The sequence below is a fragment of the Oryctolagus cuniculus genome, chromosome 8, assembly GCF_964237555.1.
Source record: "Oryctolagus cuniculus chromosome 8, mOryCun1.1, whole genome shotgun sequence".
In the NCBI taxonomy this organism is placed as follows: Eukaryota; Metazoa; Chordata; class Mammalia; order Lagomorpha; family Leporidae; genus Oryctolagus; species Oryctolagus cuniculus.
The window spans coordinates 73,804,052-73,825,971 of record NC_091439.1 but is presented as its reverse complement, the minus strand read 5'-3'; the positions used below and the strand labels follow the sequence as shown (position 1 = coordinate 73,825,971).

General features: G+C 38.4%; 1 pseudogene; it reads right to left on the bottom strand.

The window, feature by feature from the left end:
* Positions 1 to 1,109: 1,109 nt before the first annotated feature.
* The window catches only part of LOC100343232 (nucleolar and spindle-associated protein 1-like), a 77,279-nt pseudogene continuing 56,468 nt past the window's right edge, over positions 1,110 to 21,920 (bottom strand).

Here is a 21,920-nt window from a genome sequence, read left to right as displayed (position 1 = left end):
TCACCTATGTTTTGATGGTGACCCATTACATGAATTCAGTTGTGGATTCTATATATGTGATGTCATTTGGCAGTTAAAATTGTTTCATATTTTAAATTTTGATTTTTTATTTTCAGATTATGAATTATTTATATCATTAAAGCTTTTCATTTTTAAGCCTTTAATTATTATTATTTTTTAAACATTTTATTTTATTTATTTGAGACATAGAGTTACAGAGAGAGGGAGAGCCAGAGAAATGAGTCAGTTTTGCGAGGGTCAGGAAAGGGTACACACATCTTAGCTGGTCAACTAATTCTTGGAAGACAAGTTTACAAAGAATGAATACCATAATGAGAAAAAATTATTTATGAAGATATTTGAGTAGTACAGAAACGCTACTTAGGTAGAACAAAGATCAAGGATATGAGGTAAGCAAATCTGCCCTCTCTAAAATGAGTAAGATGTAAGGTTGACAGAGCATAGTAAACCTTACAGCACTAATTCCCAAATCGTGATAGGCCCTTGTAGCTTTTCTTTTTAAATAAGCTGGAGTAAAACAGTGACAGATGGCAATTACATGTAGTGGTTTGAACAAAGATGAATATAAACTTAAATGTACTTTTTATGTAGATAAAATATTGATGCTATAACCGAACTGTCAACTCAGTTTCATTAAGATCACCAGGTTCTCTAGACTACAGGATGAAGAGGTGGCCTTTCCCTCCCAGCATAGCCTCCTCTTGGTTTTGTTCAGACCCTCCTGGGGCATATGCTTCAACTAGCTGCCTGTGAGTAAAAGCCCGAAGCGGTCTGCAGATGTGTTAATATGAGAACCAGTAGAGGGAACTTGACATTATGAATACAGTCTAAGAATCTCAAGGATGGGGCTTATTAGAAGGATGAGTTGTACAGGAACTTGGGCCAAAACTATTGCAAAATCTCTGAGCTTTAAGGTGGTGATGTCTTTTTAGGGTACAGCACATGAAGAACTCTTGATCAATGCAGAGATTATGAACCAAGTAATAGTAGAAAAAGATGTTTTGACTAAAGCTTAAAAACAGTATGAAATTATTTACAAAAGGAAACAAATTCAGAACAAAGGAATATTTACAGGATGTGAAAAATGATTAATCTTTAGCCACACTGAGGCCCCTTCAAGCTCCCAAAGCCTTCACTTTCTTCTCTTTCGTTCTTGCTCATATTTGTTCCGTTGCTCTTCCCTAGTTTGCAGACGTGATTGTTTGTTAAGTTTTATTGTGGAAGTTAACTGTTTCTGTGTTCATGCAGAGAATTATTTTCTCTAGATTGCCCCCATGGTTTCAGCTTTCCTTTGTATGGCTCATAGTTGAGAGTTTGAGACAAACTTGCTTTGAGATCAAATACAGGTTTCTTATTGGAGACTGGAGTGTGCTTTGCCACAGTCATCAACTTGAATGGAGTAACAGCAACATTTCCCTTGGTGGTCTTAAACTTGAGTGCCCCGAGCACAGCCTGGCCCTTTGGGGTACTCCCAAAGAGGGTCACGTGGGGATTCTGGCAGGAGTCTTGGTCAGTGAATGCTTATGCTCATTATCTTTGGTAGCTACTGAAAACCTGACATTATTTTAGTTGCTGAGAGAGTGGAGCACTTGGCCGAGCCTTCAGACACAAGGTGCCCTGACCGGCAGGCTGTTGGCTGGCAAGGGTGCAGGCCATAGTGGGGGTCTTCCTTGAAGAAGAACTGGAGTTGCCGCCCCTCCTTTATCAATGGGCTGCTTCTTAAGCTCACTAAATTGCTTGTGTTTTTTTTAAAGATTTACTTATTTATTTGAAAGAGTTACACACAGAGAGAAGGAGAGGCAGAGAGAGAGACAGAGAGAGAGAGAGAGAGAGAGAGAGGTCTTCCATCTGCTGGTTCTCTCCCCAGTTGACCACAATGACTGCAGCTGGGCCTATCCAAAGCCAGGAGCCAGGAGCTTCTTCTGGGTCTCCCACATGCGTGCAGGAGCCCAAGCACTTGGGCCATCTTCCACTGCTTTCCCAGGCCATAGCAGAGAGCTGGATTGGAAGTGGAGCAGCTGGAACTTGAACTGGTGCCTCTATGGGATGCCAGCATGGCAGGAGGCAGCTTTACCTGCTACCAACAGTGTGGGCCTCCTGGTTGTGGTTCTTTAAAATGTTTCCCTTTTCTCTCAACATACTGATCAATGGACTCCATTTCCTTAAAATGAGCCTCATACAGCTTCTTAAATTTTATAGTGACTGCAGTTTCATTTTTTCCAGGTTTGGAAAACCCATCTGTGTTGACGGACTTTCTTTGGGAAGGTACCAGTGAGTCTCTATTGCCATTCATTCCACTTCCACCTGGGGGAACTGCAGTCTCACCTCCTCGGCACTCACGCGGTCCAGAAGGAACTTCTGCAGTTGTCCCGAGAATCTGGTCTCTTGCTTTTCTTGCTTCTGGAATTCAGAGGGCTGCTTATTGTTATCTCTGAAAGCTCCTGCTGGGGGGCAGGGTTCCCGTGGGCTGTGTTGCACCTTCTCCTCCTTTTGGTGACCTGGCCGGCCAGCTCCCTGGCAGCTTGTTCCTCGCCATAGATCTCTATCTTGGGCTCCATACAGGAAGAAGCAGAGGTTTGGCCTTCAGCCTGATGCTCTTTTTCTCTCCCGGCCTCCTCTTTCAGGTGGGCTTTCAAGGCTCTTAACTTGTCTGCTTTCAGGTGAGCCCGGAGGCCCAGGATCTGGGCTAAATTCTGCAGGTCACTGTACTTGAAGCTCCTCCGGAGAGGGGACAATCAACATGATCTGTAATCCACGCAATAAACACAGGCTGGATCCACAAGCCTACTCGGCTCCCTTCAAAACTGTAGCTGCCACAAGTGTTGCTGGTGTGCAATGTCAAGAATCATATCTCCTGATCTCAGCACATATACTTACATATAAATATACACCTGTACACATAAGTATTTGCATGCATACAGTCCATTAAACATAAATATAGACTATATATATACTAATACATAATATATAATGTAAACTACATACAAATAAATCATTATATTCTATATTTATCTTTATGCAGAAATATAGACTGTAAGTATAAATATAGACAATGATTAACTTATATTCCATATTGTTCACTAAGCATAAATTTGATACTTTTTAACTAGTCACACTCTGTTAAGATGTTCTCCATAATGTTATAGGCTGGTTGTTATTAAATTATACAAAATCAGGAAGAATTTTTGAGTGCAAATGTGTGATGATACAATGAAGGTTTCTAGTGGGCAAGATTGACTCATATTTCCTCGAATGTATTATTAGTGTATGTCATTGTTGCCAAAATGACACAGCTACCTAATAGTGAAAAGACAAAAGATGACTTACTTCTGAAAACAATTTTTCATATAATTTTTAGTAACTTTATTTACGAGAAATTTAGTAGAGAAGAGGACACAATAGCATCCCTGGCAGAATGATTGCATCCTTCTCTGAATCCACCTTTGTAGACATTTTCACTTTACTGCCCACACATTGTAAGGTGAATTCTATTTTCTTGCTCCTTGAATCTGTCTTTGTGACTTACATTAGCCAATAAAGTATGGAGGAAATAACATTGTGCCGGTTGCCATTATAGGTCTCAAAAGCTAGAACTCTTCCTCTACCATGAATACAGGCTGATGTGAGTCCTTGGGGATGAGACCACTTGAAGCAGAACACAGTCATTTCAACCAAGACCATCCCAAACCAATGAGAGCCTAGCAGAGCCAATAGCAGTCAACAGACATAAACAAGCACTATCAAAATTAAGTAAAAATTCTCTAGCCTATCTATATCTTGTGAGCAAAATAAGTGTGTGATAGTTTAAGTGACACCCAGAAATAATGCTGAATCATGTATCTGGATAGCCCATGTGCTAGTCAAAACTAACAATCACAGAAGGATCACAATTGAAATTTTAAAATTCAATTTTAAAATGTATACCCAAAAAAACTGCTGAACTTATTTTTATACCAAAACATAGTTCTGTTGCTGTTTATTTAGATAACTGTGATGTCCAAGTAATAACAGCTATGTTTCTTCTTTTTTATTTCATGTGTATATGTTTTTCTTTCACACATATGTGTGTAAATATGCATATAGATCGCTGTTGTTGTTAGTGCTTCTTATGGCCTGGTCAGTACTTTCAAGAGTATGCTAAACAAGCATAGTGTTAACAAACATACTTACCTTTTTTGGGTATTGGATTGAATATGTTATCTCCTGCAGAAGTTTTGTAGATATCTTTCATTAGTTTGGGGAGGTTTTCTTCCATTCTTGTTCTAAGTTTTGATGATGATTATTGTTGAATTTGATTAGATTCTTATTTAGCAGTTAATAAAATGATTATATGTTGGATTTGGTTTGGAAACATCTTCTTAGTATTTTTGCATCTTTGTTTGTGACAAAGATAAATTGTTGCTGTTAGAGCCCTTTTTGAATTTGAGATCAAGATAAGTTTAGACTCATAAATACATTTAGAGATGGATATTACCTTTCTCTTTTCTCAGGAAGAATGTTTTCAAAAATCAATTGTTGTGCTAGTTGAGGGCTTGGTTTTAAATGTAAAAATTCACATCGGAGGATTGCCAGTGCTATCAGTTTTTTGTTCTGTTTCGCTTGTACAAAGCAACATTGTTCATTTTATTTATGGCATATTGAATACTATGAATGAGTGAGAATTCCTAAGGAACTGTGATCAGCTTTGAAATGTTTTTAATTTAATTTTTCCTTTTTTTTATTTTTACCATTGGTTACTTTATGTTTTCTTTTTTTAAGATTTATTCATTTATTTGAAAGGTAGTTATACAGAAAGAGAGAGAGAGAGAGAAAGAGACAGATATTCCATCCACTGCTTCACTTTGCAAATGACCACAATGGCCAGAGCTGGGCCAATCTGAAACCAGGGCCAGGAGCTTCTTCTGGGTCTCCCGTGTGGGTGCAGGGGTCCCAGGACTTTGGCCATGTTTTATTGCTTTCCCAGGCCATAGCAGAGATGGATCCAAAGTGGAGCAGCCCGGACAAAAACTGCTGCCCAGATGGGATGCCAGCACTGCAGGCAGCGGCTTTACCTGCAGTGCCACAGTGCTGGCCCTGGGTACTTTACAATTTCATGTTAATGTCTATCAATACAAATTCAATGCAGTTCACAGCTATAATTCCTAGGATAACAATACTTTCCTCTCCCTTCCTCCCTCTCCCCTTCCTTCTTTACTAATTTTTGAGATAACATATTTTTAAATTATAGTCAAAGACTTAATGCTCCACCAAATGAAGAGTTCAATAAGAAAGAGTAAAAAGACCCTTGTTCAGTGGGAATATAGGAAGGGCTATAAACAATAATCAAATGGAAAGGTGTTCTTTTCACCCATATACAATACAATTCAAAAAAAAAAAACATAGATCATTAAAGCTATACTAGTATGACAGTATTAACCATTGATTTGAGAAAGATATAAAACAAAATTTGAGAACACTAGATTTGCAGTAATTCTGATACATACATGCATTTCTTCATCTTTTTATTTTTTGCTATTTAATTTCATTCTAATTTTATCATCCACATATAAGGAAGAACATGTGATTTTTGCCTTTCTGTGACTGGCTTATTTCACTCAACGTGAGGTCCTCCAGTTGTATTCATTTTACCTTGAATGTTAGAATTTCATTCTTTCTTATAGTTACAAATATTTCATTTTCTTTATTCATTCACCTGATGATGGAACTTTGGGTGATTCCACATTTTGGCTATTCTGAACAGTGCTGCTAGCAACTTGGTTGTACAGGTATCTCTTTCATACGTGCTGATGTCTTTTGGGTTTATACCCAGTAATGGAATTGCTGGATCATAAGGCAAAGCTACTTCTAGCTTTTTAAAGAAATCTCCATACTGTTTTCCAGAGTAGGTGCACTAAATCACATTCCCACGAACAGTGTCTAAGTGTTCCCCTTTCTCCACATTTTTTCAGCATTTGTTACTCTGTCTTTTTGATAATATCCATTCTGACAAGATGAAGTGATATCTCAGATTTACATTTCCCTGATGGCCAGTGATAGTGAGCATGTTTTCATATATTTGCTGGCCCTTCGGCCATTTTTCTTTTTTTGAGACCTGTATGCTGAGGTCCTTCGACCATTTCTTAAGTGAACTGGTTGTCTTTTGGTTGTTGAGTTTTTTTAAGTTGCTGATATATTTGGGATATTAACCCTTTGTCAGATAGGTAGCTTGCAAATATTTTCCCATTCTGTTGTGTGCCTTTTTACTTCACTGATCATTTCCTTTGCTGTGCAGAAGATTCTGAGTTTGATATAATCCTATTTGTTTAGTTTCACCTTTGTTTCCTGTGCTTTCATATTTTACTATCATATTTCATATTTTCAGTCATAGTCTTTCTGTAAGTTATATATGTAATTCCCATATTCAGTTCCTATTTAAGTTTTTGGGTTATAGAATAGGATTGATTCTAATGACATGGCTTATCATAAAAATATATACTAGTGTGTGCATTTCTGAGCACCTAAGCGTAAATTGCATTATAAAGTCAGTTTGAATGCTTTATTGTGAGTAACCCTTACATTTGAATGAGAGTAGTTTGATAAATGTGGTCATAATTTTATATTTTTATAGTAATATTTATTTATTTATCAATTTTCTTTTTTCAACATTTTTATACATAACAATTGTTCATATGTATGTGGTACTTTGTGGTATTTTAATACATGTATATACTGTATAAGGTTGAAATCAGAGTAAATAAACATCACCTCAAACATTTTCACTTCTTTGAATTGAAAAACATTCAATATCCTTTCTTCCAGTTGTTTTTGAAATACACAGCACATTATTGTTATCTATGGTTATACTACTGTGTAATAGAACACTGAAATTTATTTCTCCTATCTAACTGTAACTTAGTACTCATTGGGCAGACTTTCTTCATCCTTTCTGCCCTACGCTCCGTAACCTCTGGTAACCAGTTTATCTTCCTAACAGTAAATCTCAGAGTACTTGATTGTTGCTTTTTTCATTTCAGCAAACCTGCAGGTCAGAACCAGTCTTATTTATTTCTCACACAGTGCTTGTGGAAGAATTGGAGCACCTAATAAATTTTCAGTGAAGATGATAAGAAGTAAAAAGGACTAATCAGACTTACCCTTTTCGCTTTTGATTATTTTATTTGGTCTTTTCTGTAATGCTGATATGTGTACATTTAATGTTATATAATGTCATTGGTAATACTGCTTTTGAGATAATTAGCATGTATATTGATTCATCAAATAAGCCTTTCTGGTTCATTGTCTAATTTATGGTGACATCTGTAAAAGTGACAGCTAAAAATCTAAACATATTAAAACTACATGTTCTGGGCTCATTTCTATAGTACATTATCATATATATAAATGACCTTGTTAACAAATGGAAATGTGTTTTGCAAGTGTCCTCTCTTGTATTTTCAGAGTGAAATTTAAGATTGGGGTCTATTGTGTGCTTTATTTAAAAATTTTTATAATGTTGTTATTTCTATTTTGTGCTTATAACTGGTGAGAAAAAGAGATATTGTAATATATTTTATCTTTATTTACCTACTAGGAATGGAAAGAAATCAACATCAGGATCAATAACATAGCTGTAATAGAATGTTTATCCCAAACATGAAGACATTGTGAAAGCATGAAGGATTAAGAAAAATTATTTTTTCCAACTGCTAATACATTAAATCATAACCTGAAAGAAATTTCCTATGCTCATTTGGGCACAGTTTTTTGTCATCTTACCAGATTGTTGCTCACATCATAACCATCTTTACATATGAAACTTTGTTGTCTTTTTTAAGTAAAGTTTTGTGCCACATGGCAATTTTGTGAATGATGGACCTTCGTTATGATGCCGGGCAATGGAGCAGTAAAGTGTCTATCCATGAATCATGTGAAAGCCATCATAACATTGTCGTACAAAGCACTGTTCAAATGTATGTGTTCTGACTATGTTACTGGTTTATGCAGTCACTCTACAGTATTTCTAATCATTATTCTAGAATGTACTGCACATACTTTTGGAAAAGTTTATTATAAAATGTATGTTGTGCTACACTGTTAGCAATCTCATATATCTGTTCACCATATATCTTTTTTTAACTTAATCAAATATATATTTTTTTAACTTTTATTTAATGAATATAAATTTCCAAAGTACAGAATATTGATTACAATGGCTTCCTCCCCATAATGTCCCTCCATCCGCAACCCTCCCCTTATCCACTCCCTCTCCCCTTCCATTCATATCAAGATTCATTTTCGATTCTCTTTATATACAGAAGATCAGTTTAGCATACATTAAGTAAAGATTTCAACAGTTTGCTCCCACACAGAAACAGAAAGTGAAAAATACTGTTTGAGTACTAGTTATAGCATTAGATCTCAATGTACAGCACACTAAGGACAAAGAACCTACATGAGGAGCGAGTGCACAGTGACTCCTGTTGTTGACTTAACAAATTGACACTCTTGTTTATGGCATCAGTAATCACCCTAGGCTCTTGTCATGAGTTGTCAAGGCTATGGAAGCCCCCTGAGATCACTGACTCTGATCATTTTTAGACAAGGCCATAGTCAAACTGGAAGTTCTCTCCTCTCTTCAGAGAAAGGTACCTCCTTCTTTGATGACCCATTCTTTCCACTGGGATCTCACTCGTGGAGATCTTTCATTTAGGTTTTTTTTTTTCCCCCCAGAGTGTCTTGGCTTTCCATGCCTGAAATACTCTCATGGGCTTTTCAGCCAGATCCGCATGCCTTAAGGGCTGATTCTGAGGCCAGAGTGCTGTTTAGGACATTTGCCATTCTATGGGTCTGCTGTGTATCTCACTTCCCATGTTGGATCATTCTCTCCCTTTTTGATTCTATCAGCTAGTATTTGCAGACACTATTCTTGTTTATGTGATCCCTTTGGTTCTTAGTCCTATCATTCTGATCAATTGTGACCAGAAATTGATCACTGGGACTAGTGAGATGGCATTGGTACATGCCACCTCGATGGGATGGAATTGGAATCCCCTAGTATGTTTCTAACTCTACTGTTTGAGGTAAGTCAGCTTGAGCATGGCCCGAATTGCACATCTCTTCCCTCTCTTATTCCCACTCTTATATTTAACAGCAATCACTTTTCAGTTAAGTTTCAGCACCTAAGAAGAATTGTGTATTGATTACAGTATTCAACCAAAAGTATTAAGTAGAACAAACAAACAAAAAAAATACTAAGAGGGATAACATATTAAGCTGTTCATCAACAGTCAGGGTGAGGGCTGATCAAGTCACTGTTTCTCATAGTGTTCATTTCATTTTAACAGGTTTTTCCATGTGTTTGATTTAGTTTCATGTTAATTCATTTTACATGGCTCATAAGCATAAAAATGGCTTTTTATGTTGCCTGAAAGTAGCAGGTCTCTCTGTTGGTTTTCTCTTCCCATTAAATCAAGAAAAAAATCTTGGCCAGCACTGAGGCTCACTAGGCTAATCCTCCGCCTGTGGTGCTGGCACCCCGGGGTTCTAGTCCCGGATGGGGTGCCGGGTTCTGTCCCGGTTGCCCCTCTTCCAGGCCAGCTCTCTGCTGTGGCCCTGGGAAGGCAGTGGAGGGTGGCCCAAGTGCTTGGGCCCTTCACCCGCATCGGAGACTAGGAGGAAGCACCTGGCTCCTGGCTTCAGATTGGCGCAGTGCGCCGGCCGTAGCAGCCATTTGGGGGGTGAACCAATAGGAGGAAGACCTTTCTCTCTGTCTCTCTCTCTCTCTCTCACTGTCTAACTCTGCCTGTCAAAAAAAAAAGAAAAAGTAAAAAAATCTTGTACCTTGTCCTTCTTGTCCCTCCAAGCACATCCTCTTTGATCCAACTTAGGATCTAAGGAACCATGAGTACTTTTTACGACTCAGTATCGGAGGAGGAACTTCTCCCAAGTTATCACAGCAACTAAAGACACTGGTGCAACACTATCAAGATTAGGACTTCTATGACTGTATCAAGAGCCTTGCTGGACATGGAGTTAGGTCACCGTGGAGTCTGTGAATGGAATCTGGAAGAAGACATTGAAAAGGTTTTCTTATTTTTTTTTATTTTTTTATTTTTATTTATTTATTTATTTTTGACAGGCAGAGTGGACAGTGAGAGAGAGAGACAGAGAGAAAGGTCTTCCTTTGCTGTTGGTTCACCCTCCAATTGCTGCCACGGTCAACGCGCTGCAGCCGGCACACCGCGCTGATCCGATGGCAGGAGCCAGGTACTTCTCCTGGTCTCCCATGGGGTGCAGGGCCCAAGCACTTGGGCCATCCTCCACTGCACTCCCTGGCCACAGCAGAGAGCTGGCCTGGAAGAGGGGCAACCGAGACAGAATCCGGCATCCCGACTGGGACTAGAATCCGGTGTGCCGGCGCCGCAAGGTGTAGGATTAGCCTAGTGAGCTGCGGCACCGGCCTGAAAAGGTTTACTATCACTACAAAGGATTTTGCAAGAATGGGGGGGGGGGGGCTGCTAAAATCAAAAAGGCAGTGGTTGAAATGGCAAAAAATTTCAGCATAGGTGTGGATGAGGGTGACATCCTAGAAGTGGCTCTTTTTTTTTTTTTAAGATTTATTCATTTATGTTGGAGGCAGAGTTACAGACAGAGTGAGAGAGACAGAGAGAAAGGTCCTCCATCTGCTGGTTCACTCTCCACATGGCTGCAATGGCTGGAACTGGGCTGATCTGAAGTCAGGACCAGGGTCTCCCATGTGGATTTGGAAATCCAAGCACTTGGGCCATTTTCTGCTGTTTTCCCAGGCCACTGGCAGAGAGTTGGTTGGAAGTGGAGCAGCTGGGACTCAACCAGCAGCTATCTGGGATGCCAGCACCGTAGGCACTATATGCCACAGTGCCTGCCCCTAGAATTGGTTCTTGAATAATTGACTACTGTAGAATAGGCAAGACAAATGACAACTGCAGGAGAAGAAAAAGAAGAAACACACTCAAGAAATTTCACAGTGAAAGATTTAGTACAAACTTTTGTAGAACTCAATAAGCGCCTTAGTCAGAAAGCATGGACTCCAACCCCTAAGTATTTTCCTTCATAGAGAGAAATATCTCTGGTGAATCATATGTTTACATGCTTGTCTATGATGAAAAAAGAGAAACCAACAAAGCAAGCCATCACCTAGGTACTTCTGATATGGAACCTAATCAGGAAGTTAGGAATAGATTGATTAGATTCAAAAGCTAAAGACATGATCTCATCTGTATCCCCCCACCTGTTAATCAGACTATGTAACCACTCCCCTTTGGAAGTTAATAAGAGGTATGGAGTGCCTTGGGTCTACCCCCGTTATCCCGCACACACCACCTGTTTTGGCTGCCACTACTGCCCACGCAGCTACTCCCACACTTCTGACCTATAGAGTCCTTCACATAGCCCCAGTCTGCCCTCTGAGAGCCTGGTATGGAGTTCCTAGTTTATATTTCAACCCCCTTTCCCTTAATAAAGCTCTTATGTCCCTTTGTCTTTCTCTTAGTTCCCCAGATAAATTCTGAGCTTTACCTTGTTGCCCATTTCATTTATGCCTAAGCTTAGAATGCTTCTCTAAGCTTGAGACAAGAGCCCAAAATATTAATTTTAAAATATGCTAGCCAATTACACTTCCAAAAAGAGTGACGCTTCACTAAGAATAGGCTCAGATAAGTCCTTCAGGAGATGTCCAGGAGAAGACAGAGAGCTTAATGCATATTATTGCCCCCAAGGTGTTCCAGTGAGACAGATGTGGAGGTAGAAGACTGTGATATTGATGAAACTGACCCTGTAGACATCTAGATAAATGTATGTGTTTGTATGTTTTTAAAAAAATATTCGAGGTGGCATCACTGTGGTGTAGTGGGTAAAGTCACTGCCTGCAGCCCATATGTGAGCCAGTTCAGGTCCTGGCTGCTCCACTTCTGATCCAGCTCTCTGCAATGGCCTGGGAAAGCAGTAGAAGGTGGCCCAAGTCCTTGGGCCCCTGCACCTGCATAGGAAACACAGAAGAAGCTCCTGGTTCCTGGCTTTGCATTGCCACAGCTCTGGCCATTGTCGCCATCTGGGGAGTGAACCAGTGGATGGAAGACTTTCTCTCTCTGTCTCTGCCTCTATCTCTCTGTAACTCTGCCTTTCAAATAAATAAATAAATAAATCTTTAAAAAATATTTGAAAAATAAAAACAAAATAAGAATGAAGGGTTTATAGAATAAGGATACAAAGAAAAAATTTTATTGTACAGCTGTACAATTTGTGTTTTAAGCTGTGTTATTGTGGAAAAGTCAAAAAGTTGGCCAGCGCCGCAGCTCAGTAGGCTAATCCTCCGCCTTGCGGCGCCGGCACACCGGATTCTAGTCCCGGTTGGGGTGCCGGATTCTGTCCCGGTTGCCCCTCTTCCAGGCCAGTTCTCTGCTGTGGCCCGGGAGTGCAGTGGAGGATGGCCCTGCACCCCATGGGAGACCAGGAGAAGCACCTGGCTCCTGCCATCGGATCAGTGCGGTGCGCCGGCCACGGCGGCCATTGGAGGGTGAACCGATGGCAAAGGAAGACCTTTCTCTCTGTCTCTCTCTCTCACTGTCCACTCTGCCTGTCAAAAAAAAAAAAGTAAAAAAAAGAAAAAAGATGCTTGCTATGCTCCTAAATGTGTATATATGAGATACACAAAATTTGTTCACCTTAAAAATTTTAAAAATTAAAAATAAAAATTATAAAAAATTAAAAAAATTAAGTAAATTTTTGATTGAATAAACATATATTACTTTACAAAAAAAATTATTAACTAGACAAGTTTGAGTAAACTAAAGTTAACTTATTATGAAGAAAGAAATATTTCCTGTAAATGCAATGTATCCCAGGATCGCAGTGTTTATAAAGTCCACAGAAGAGGACAGTATTGCTCAAGGCCTTCACATGCACTTATTCACTCACTCAGTGACCCCTGCATAGCAGCTTACAGTCCTGCAAACTCCATTCACAGTAAGTGCCATACAGCTGTACCAGTATTTTTCTTTTATACCATATGTCTACTTTTCAATACTTAATTCTTAAATATTTACCATTTGATTATAGTTACCTACAGTAATCAATATAATACTATAGCTTGCTATACAGGTTTGTAGACTGGGGGCGAGGTCTATAACATAAAGCCTAGGTATAGTCCGCTATGCCATCTACTATTGTGCAAGTACACTCTATGGTGTTTCCACAATGACAAAGTCGTCTAATGATACATTTATCAGAAAATATCCATGATATTAAGTGGTAGACAAAGCTCTTACAATGAAATTTGTTCCTTTTAAATAAATTTTTTAAAAAAGGAAATCCTAAAAAAAGTGTTCTTTTTAGTTAGAAGATTATCCTTGTTAGACTTCAATCCCACTGTTTTGATCAAAATAATTAAGTTTTCATTGATTGCCAGTATCACAAAGTGTTAAATTACAAACAGCAGAATGCACTGCAGTCTGCTTACCTCAGATGAAAATGCTTAGGAAGTTAAGGTGCTTACATAAGTTTTGGAACAGCAGGAGGCCAGTATTTAGGTTAGTTTCAAGTACAGTTTTCTTTTTTTTTAATTTTTTTTAAAATTTATTTGACAGGTAGAGTTATAGACAGTGAGAGAGAGAGACAGAGAGAAAGGTCTTTCCTCCGTTGGCTCACCCAAATGACCGCTACGGCCAGGAGCCAAGTGCTTCTCCTGGTCTCCCATGCGGGTGCAGGGCCCAAGCACTTGGGCCATCCTCCACTGCCTTCCCGTGCCACAGCAGAGAGCTGGCCTGGAAGTGGAGCAGCCGGGACTAGAACCTGAAGCCATATGGGATGCCGGTGCTGCAGGCGGAGGATTAACCAAGTGAGCCATTGCGCTGGCCCCTCAAATACAGTTTTCAACACTTTGATCTATTGTGCTTCTGCCAAAGTCAGTAAAGTTGTCACATCACATAGAAATTGATGAATAAATTCTGCTAGCCTTAGACCCTTTCACCATTACCATGATCTGTGCCAGGAAACTGCATAACCTATATTCCTGTCTTCCTTTTAACCTGACGCAAGTTTAGCATCTGTATATCTGACTTTTATAAATGAAATTCTTTTCAAAACTCAAGATCCAAAGAAATTAAGCTTATTTATTTTTGCCTTCCTGCTATCTACTCCAGAGACAGTATAGTGATGGATGGTGAGTGAGCCAAGTTCTGTTTTTGCCGCATTCAACAGCCATTCAACACACTTACCCATCATCTTGTTGAGCAAAACTACAACAAAAACATTCTGCTCCCAGCTAACCTAATACACACATTTCCTTGTACATTCTCACCCTTTCTCTTTCATCCATCACACTTACATTTCTGTGTAATGTATAATCATAATATGTCCTTGATATCTATAACCTAAGAAATAAAAGAAGAGATAGAATTAACAGAAAATCTAATAAAATATATAAATATATAACCAACAAAATGACAAAAATATGGGTAGCTCATAAAGCCTTTGTTCCCACATGTATGAAACCATAGTTTGTATTTATAACCTTTTTTTTACATAGAATCAATACAATTTTTCTCTCTGTGATTTTTTTCTCATTTTTTTTTATTTAGTAAATATAAATTTCCAAAGTACAGTTTATGGATTACAATGGCTCCCCACCCAGTTTCCCTACCACTTGCACCCCTCCCATCTCACGCTCCCACTCCCATTCCATTCACATCAAAATTCATTTTAAATTCTCTTTATATACAGAAGATCAGTTTAGCATACATTAAGTAAAGATTTCATCAGTTTGCACCCACACAGAAACACAAAGTATAAAATACTGTTTCAGTACTGGTTATAGCATTACTTCACATTGGACAACACATTAAGGACAGATCCCACATGAGAAGTAAGTACACAGTGACTCCTGTTGTTGACTTAACAATTTGACACTCTTGTTTATGGCATCAGTAATCTCCGTAGGCTCTAGTCCTGAGTTGCCAAGGCTATGGAAGCCTTTTGAGTTTGCTGACTTCGATCTTATTCCAACAGGGTCATAGTCAAAGTGGAAGTTCTCTCTTCCCTTCAGAGAAAGGTACCTCCTTCTTTGATGGCCCCATTCTTTCCACTGGGATCTCACTCGCAGAGATCTTTCATTTAAGTCCTTTTTTTTTTGACAGAGTGTCTTGGCTTTCCATGCCTGAAATACTCTCATGGGCTCTTCAGCCAGATCCGAATGCCTTAAGGGCTGTTCTGAGGCCAGAGTGCTATTTAGGACATCTGCTAGTCTATGAGTCTGCTATGTATCCCGCTTCTCTCTCTGGGATTTAAAAAAAAAAAGATTTATTTATCTGAATGGCAAGGTGAAGACAGAGAGAGAGAGAGAGAAAGGGAGAGAGAGAGAGGAAGAGGGAGAGGGAGAGGGGTATCTTCCATCCACTGATTCGTTCTTGAAATAGTAGTAATGGCTAGATCTGGCCTGATCCAAAACCAGGAGCCAGGAGCTGCTTCATGGTCTCTCACCTGGTTGCAGGGGCCTAAGCACTTGCACCATCTCTCACTGCTTTTCCCAGGGACATTAACAAGGAGCTGGATTAGAAATAAAGCAGCAGAGACTCACACTGTAGCCCATATTGGATGCTTGTGCTATAGGCAGCAGTTTTACTCACTATGCCACAGTGTGGGCCCCCACTCAGGATCTTAACTGAACTGGGGGTTATCTGATAGGATGGCCTAGATTTCATTTTTAGTATTTCTAAATTCTTTATGAATTATTATTATTATTATTGTATTATTTTATGCTGTCTTCATAGGTTTTCACCCTGTGCATAATCATTGGAGTTCCTGTATCTGGCTTTACAGTGCCAACCTTGTGGGACACCTAGATGGAGTTATAAGCTCCTGGCTTCAGCCTAGACTAGCCCCAGCCAAGATGGTCATTTGGGGAATGAACCAGCTGATGGAAGGTTTCTCCTCCTCCTCCTCCACCTCCTCCTTCCCCCCTTCTCTCTATTTTGCCCTGCCCCTCTCAGTCTCTCCCTCTGCATCCATCACTCTGCTTGCCACTCTGCCTTTCATATAACTATATTTAAAAAATCAGGTTCCTCTTTCTTGTCCTCTTTGTGAAGAAGAAACCTTATTTCATGGTGACAATCTGGATAAATCTGTCCACAAACATGCTAACTTCTTTTTCTCTTTGTTTTCTTAATAGCATCAGGTAGGTATTTAATCCCCCATGCCGTGGTGCTGCATGAGGCCTAATACTTGCCAGAGCCACTGGTGGCAGATTGAGCAGCCAGTTTTGATAGTATGATTTACTTTGATGAAGGGAAGATCCTATCCTATCAAGTTCCTATACAAATGCCCACCACGGCCATTATGTCCTCTTTTTGTTAGATCTTATTCAGGTGGCCTGGGAAGGTGGAGAGGAAAGGGAACTGGTTTCCACACACATCTTCTCATTCAGTTATTGGGCTCTTTTACTGAGAGCATTCACATAGGACACAGATTCCCACCCTCAGGACATTTTCAAAACAGTTTTTCCTCATCAACAGCACTTCAATCATGTTCTTTCCATGTCTATAAAGCACAACTATGTACTTAGGCTCACACATCAAGGAAGATCTTATTTCTAGCCATTTCTCTTCCCAGTAAGAGAATAATTGAATGTTCTTAAAGCTCTGTTCTTAAAAACTTCCTTCCACACTCTTTTCCAGCATCATATTTAAAGGGGTTATAATGTTACAGGGCTATATTTTCCTATTTTGCAATTCAGTATAGCAGATTGCATTGTCATCCTGAATTCTAATTCTCCACTCCTTTACAAGTCCACATATCTTGCATATTATTGTGTTGGTTCCTTTCACTAAGGCAGGAGAGTAGGTTTCCTTACTTTTTGCCTTAGATTTGGTCATGTGACTTCAAGTAGAAGGCAACTGAAAGGGACAAATGTCATAGCTTTGTCACTGGGCACTATATATTTCCACACACATATATTCTTGCACCTTTTTTGTGACAACAGAAAGGACATACTTTTGTCAAGTGCTTTGGTCCCAGGAAAATGAGGGGGCACACAGATGACAGAGCTGACCTGGACAGTGAAGCCTAAAATTGAACTGAGAACAGAATAAATAATTAGAAGCTTAATAATCAGATATAACAACTTCTGTGCAAAAATAAATGATTCTTGTTTTAAGCTACTTAGTTTTGGCACTGAATTAACTGTATTGTTGTAATATGTGGACAACATACTTACAGAAGAAGAGATAAATGGCTAGAAAGAATATTGAAGAAATATGACTTAAGTGTTACCAATTTGTAAGAGACATAAATCTATACTTCTGAAGAGGCTCACGTTACTCCAATAAAATTTAAAAAGTCATATTTCAAAACTGTTGGGGTGTATGCAAGTGAAAAGAGAGACAGGACATGGGAACTCCTCCTCTGAAGAGCACCACTGGCAAGTTCCCAGCGTGCCTCTTTTATTGACAAGGATAACATCAGCCATTTGTGCAGCACATGCACTTGGTTATCTAACTCCAAGATTACTTGTAAGTAATTTCTTGTAAGTAAGATTACTGATAATCTTCAGAACATGATTTTCAAGGCATTGGTGGGGCACCTTGCGACTCAGTTTACTAGATTAGAAAGTCTGGGAAAGCAGCTGCATGTCCTCATGGGAGCCAATGTTCTTTTTGATAGTAAGTCATCTATTCACCTTAATCAACTCCGGCAGCCACACCCTGCATCCAGGAGGATATGTCCTCACTGAGAGTGCTTTTGCAGAAAATATTTTCTCTACAAAAAGAAACATTATAATTAACACGTTGAAAGACTGAGAATCTAAAAAAGAGCAAGAAAGAAACTTGCCATGAACTCAATGGATCTGTAATAAGATTGACAGCTGATTCTTCATGAGAAATCATGGAGTCTAGAAGGTAGTGGATTACTTGTTTAAAGTGCTATAAGAACCGAAAAAGTCAGCTAAGAACTCTAAATCTGGCAAAACTATTTTTCAACAATGAGGGAAAATAAGACATTCAAAGATAAACAAATTCTGAGTCAGTTTTTTTAAATTTCAGGGAAACTTTTCTGTTGAAATAAAAGTACATCAGACAATAAATCAAAGCTGAATGAAGAAACAGAAGTTGTCAGGTAAACATATAAATATATAAAAGTAGACATTGTTGCATTTCTGGTCTTTAGCTGCTGTATTTCCAGCACCATTTAAAAGACAAGAACATATAAAACAATTATAGCTTTATGTTACTGAGCACAGAATGTGAAGAAATCATTTGTGACAATAACACAAAGTAAGTGAAACCCCTAAAAAAATTCTGTATGCAATTAAAATTAAATTGCTCTTGAATCAAATGCGATTGGTATACATTTATGATGTTAAATGCAATAACTATGGTACACTCAAAGAAGCTATCTATAAATGAACACAAAAAAATATTAAAGGGAATCAAAATTATTCACTACAATAAAAATCACCTTAGACAATAATGAAGGAAAAGGTGAACAAGAAATGTATGATATAAACAAAACAAAGAGCAATGTGGCAGACATGACATTTCTATATCAGTACTTACTACAAATATAAGTGGATTAAATTTCCCAATCAAATGGCAGATGGGTAGAATGATACAAACAAAACAAAACATGAATTGACTAAATGCTGCCTGCAAGAAACTCACTTGAAATTCAAAAACACAATTAGGTTTAAGATTAAACAATTCAAAATGTTGTTTCCTGAAAACAGCAACTGAAAAAAGAAAGAGACCTTGAATGACTATACTAACATAAAACAAAATAAACTTTTAGTGAAAAAGTGCCACAAGAGACAGTGTTAAATTACATATTGATAAAAATGGCAGTTTGTCAGAAAGACATTATAATTATAAACATGTGGCAAAGTATAATGTTCTGAAATGTATGAAACCAATATTGAATTGAAAAGAGAAATAGATGATTCTATAACAATATTGGGAGACTTAATGACTCCAATTTTGGTAACAGAATATCTAGACAAAATTTAAAACTGGAAGTCTAGTTGTTAAATAACACTGAAAAGCAAACAGACCAAACATGCACACAAGAGAAATTTTGAAAGTTATTGAATGGGGTGGGGGTGGTGCAGTGGCATAGTGGGTAAAGCCTTCAGTGCCAGCATCCCACATGAACACCGGTTTGAATCCTGGCTGCTCCATTTCTGATCTAGTTCCCTGCTATGTGCCTGGGAAAGCAGTAGAAGATGGCCCAAGTCCTTGGCTCTTGCACCCATGTAGGAGACCTGGATAAAACTCCCGGCACCTGGCTTTAGATCAGCTCAGCTCTGGCCATCACAGCAATTTGGAGAGTGAATTAGAAGATGGAGAACCTCACTTTCTCTCTGCCTCTCTCTCTCTCTCTCTCTCTCTCTCTCTCTTTGTCTCTGCCTCTCTGTAACTTTGCATTTCAAATGAATAAATAAAACTTTTTTTAAAAAGCAAAAAGGAAAGTTAATGAGGCAGGCATTGTGGTGCAGGAGGTTAAGCTGACACCTGGGATGTCCCATTTGAGATGTCCCATATCAAAGTGACAGATGGAGTCCCAATTGCTCCACTTCCCATTAATCTTCCTGCTAATGCATCTGGCAAGGCAAGGCTTGATGACCCAAATACTTGGGTCCCTGACCTTCAGGTAGGAGACATGGATGGAGTTCCAGATTCCTAGCTTTGGTCTGGGCCATCCTCTGCAGTTGTGGGCATTTGGGGAATGAAACAACAGATTGAAGATATTTCTCCCTCTCTCTCAGATTGAAGATATTTCTACCCTCCCTTCTCTCTCTCTTTCTCTGCAACTCTGCCTTCAAAAAAATAAATGAAATTAAAGAAAAAAGATTTTTGGAAAAATGGTTCTTACCTTGATGCAAAATATTCTGAAATGCATGTAGTATTTTCTTTATATACAATTTCCATGAACCGTTTTAATATCCATTGCATGGATGGATTTCAAAATTTTTTGCATCAAAATAAAAATCTTTAATTTCATTTTCCACAAAATTTTAAAAATATTCTCACAGCATATATAATATATATTCAATGGAATATTAGTTATCAGTAAACAGAAATGAAATTCTAAAACATGCTACAATATGAATATATATTGAAAGCATTGTGCTAAGTGAAATAAGCCAACTACAAAAAGTCAAATATTGTGTGGTTCCATTTATAAAAATTTGTTAAGTAAAATTAATAAGGACTGAAAGTAGAGTAGATGCTACTAAGGATTTGGATGTGGGTGGAATGGTGAGATTGTATTTGGTGGGTATAAAGCTTCTATTTGGAGCCATGATGTTTGCACAGCATTGAAAAGAAAACTGAGGACCTTGAAACTCCACCTTATGGTGGTATTCTTAGTGTACCAGAAAGGGAAGACTGCCATCAACTTATTTGTAAATGTTAAAATGTTTTCATCAACAAATTAAGAAATTATGTTCAATTAATAGTAGAAACTCTGATTTTTCTCATGTATTGATTTGATGGTTGAAACATAAAGTGTAATTTATCTCAGTTTAACCTACCACAATTATAAGAAGATGTCAATCACAGAGTTAATATCTTCCTGATGCCAACCTCATTGTTTCAGCAGCCTTGGGGCTCATCAGCACCTTAACTTCAGTAGGTATTTCATATCAGCCAATAGCAATTGCTAATAAAAGCGTTTCCTTAGTTTGTGGTATGATGTCATGTACCATCTGCTAACTAGAATTTGATTTTCAGAATGTCAAGTCAGTCAAGTCAAAGAAATAGGGACCGGCATTGTAGAGTAGTGGGTGAATCCACCACCTGTAATGCCCGTGGCCCACACGGGTGCCAATTCAAGTCCCAGCTGCTTCACTTCCTATCCAGCTCCCTGCTAATAGCCTAGAAAAGGCAGCAGAAGATGGCTCAAGTGCTTGGGACCCTGTTACCCACATGAGAGAATAAGAAACAGCTCCTGGCTGCTGACTACGGTCTGGCCAATCTCTGGCTGTTGTGGCTTTTGGGGTGTAAGCCACCTTTGCAAAAGCATGCAGCTGTTGACAAACAGAGTTGTGCTACAGAAGAGACTGCCATTGTTGTCATTAGATGTGGAATCAGGATGCTTTGCCCTTCAGAGCCATTGCAGTTTTACTGTCATTAAATCAGGTAAATTACATATCCTGCACCCTTCCTCTTGCCTCAAATAACTGTTCCAAATTGCTGGAACTGGTTTCAGAATATAAACTTTTAGGATATTGGAAAGGATATTTAGCAAGTTAACTTAACACATAGGGAAATCACAAAGTTTGAATTTATTTGCCATTTTATTAACAAGATTTAACACTGACTGATTTTGATAAAAGAAATTGAGTTAACTATCAAGATGCGCGTTCCATGATTAACCAAAACAGCAGCTCTAATAGAGGATGCCAAAATTCAAATATAAGATGTCTTTGTTTATTTGTTTTGTTTTTGTTTTATCATGGCCATTACTATTTGAATACACATTTTATTCCTATCCCAGGAATCCAACTCCACATAAAAACTTGAACAATATTCTATAATTAGATTTGAAGCCTTGATTATCTTTGGAGCACTGTCTACAGTTTAGATATATCTTCTATAAATTCCTAAGGCTGTTCAGGGGAAAGATTTATGAAAGTCTAAATCCAAATGCTTTATCCTTATTTCTTATTAATCTGACTTTCTACACATAACTCCAAAAAATTCTGATCTGTGCAATGCATTAGCATCACAATTTTATCACCACAGCTTCTTCTGGCATGCAGGCTAAATCATTCATAGTCCTTTTGATTATTATTAGTTTAAGATGAAACTGGGAAAATTTGAAAAGCTGTAATTTTTTTACATAGATAAGAAACACTGAAATTCAACAGTGTTAGGAAAAGTACCTTAAGCCTC